The sequence below is a fragment of the Octodon degus genome, unplaced genomic scaffold (assembly GCF_000260255.1).
Source record: "Octodon degus isolate 3935 unplaced genomic scaffold, OctDeg1.0 scaffold00002, whole genome shotgun sequence".
Lineage (NCBI taxonomy): Eukaryota > Metazoa > Chordata > Mammalia > Rodentia > Octodontidae > Octodon > Octodon degus.
The window spans coordinates 527128-528858 of record NW_004524578.1 but is presented as its reverse complement, the minus strand read 5'-3'; positions in this window follow the sequence as shown (position 1 = coordinate 528858).

Here is a 1731-nt window from a genome sequence, read left to right as displayed (position 1 = left end):
AAAAAAAAATCAACCAATAAAAATGCTGGAGGGCTGTGGGGAAAAAGGAACCCTTTTTTTACTGTTGATGGGAGTGCAGAATGGTACAACCACTATATAAATCCATGCAGAAATTCCCTAAGAAGCTAGGACTAGAGGTCCCATTCAAGCCAGCTATTCCCCTCCTGGGTATTTTTCCAGAAGAACTGATAACACGTTACACAGTGAAAAGTGTTCACCCATGTTTATAGCAACACAATTTGTCATAGCTAAATCTTGGAAACAAACCAAATGCAGATCAATGAGGAATAGATTAAGAAGATGTGGTATTTTTACACAATGGAGTATTATTCAGTTATAAAACAGAGTAAATTTGGATAAATGCTTTTATCTGTAAATGGATACAACTAGAGAGCATGTTCTTAAGTGAAATAAATCAAAACCACATGTGCAAACATCATATTATCTCCTTAGTGTGAGAACCAGAAAAAAAATATGGGTACCAGGGGGATAGCTCAGTAGGGGAGCAAGGAGATGGCTCAGTAGAATAAGCACTTCCCTGGCAAGCGCAAGGGCCTGAGTTCAATCCCCAGGACACAAAAAAAAAGGAAGGTTACAATAGATTCTGGTAAAAGGGAATGAACCTGTTCAAAAGGAAAGAATTACTTAGTTGACAAGAAGGAAAGGAGGGGAAGTGGGAAAGAGGTATGTCTACATATGTAAGCAGGATGATTTGGCAACAGTGGATTTCTGCTGGTCTGTGGAAAAGAGCAGTTAAGGTTTAATTGGTTTTGTCGCCTTTTTCAGTTGTGTGTGCTTTTTTTCTTCTTATAATTTTGCATGCATATATTTGGTAATATGAATAGTTGGAAGACAACATTATACACTACAACAAATACTGTGAAAATCAGATTATTTTGTTAAGTGAAATTCTTTATCACTTGTAATTTTTCTGTTTCAATACTATTTTGCACTCTCTCTAAAAAATAAAAGAAGGGGGCTGGGGAGATGGCTTAGTAGAATAAGTACTTGCCTGGCAAGCGCAAAGGCCTGAGTTCAATCCCCAGTTCTGCTATAAATAAATAAATAAATAAACAAAAGAAGAAGAAAGAAATACCATCAGCCCTCCTTACCACTTTCTGGATAGGTGCAGTGTACCTACTGTGAATTAAACATATTCAAAGGAAATATTTGTGCTTCTGTTGCACACATAGGCATTTTTGTTGCCATTTTTTGAGAACTGATACAGTATAAGACCGACTTACATACACTTACACTGTGCTGGGCAATGAAAGTAATACACCAAGTATCTGAAGCATGGTGTAGCATGTGCCTATACACTGCGTGTAAATACTATATCCTTTGTCTGAGATCTTATTTATTTATTTATTTATTTATTTATTTATTTATTTATTTATTTTACAGTACCAGGAATTGCACTCAGGACCCCACACTTGCCAGGCAAGCACTTATTCTACTAAGCTGTCTCCCCAGCCCCTATCTGAGATTTTAGCACTTCATGATTTCCCCATTCATAGGTTGTCTAAAACTGAGGGCCAGCTGAAGTGAATTTTTTCCCATGTAATGTGTAGCACCTCTTTGGTTAAATGCCCAAGGGGAGCTAGACATCTGGGGTTCAGACGGAGATTGGAATGCCTCACTGTTTTTTCTTTGGCGGTACTGGGGATTGAGTTCAGGACCTTGCCCTTGCCAGGCAAGCACTTATTCTTCGGAGCTACCTCCCCAGCCCTG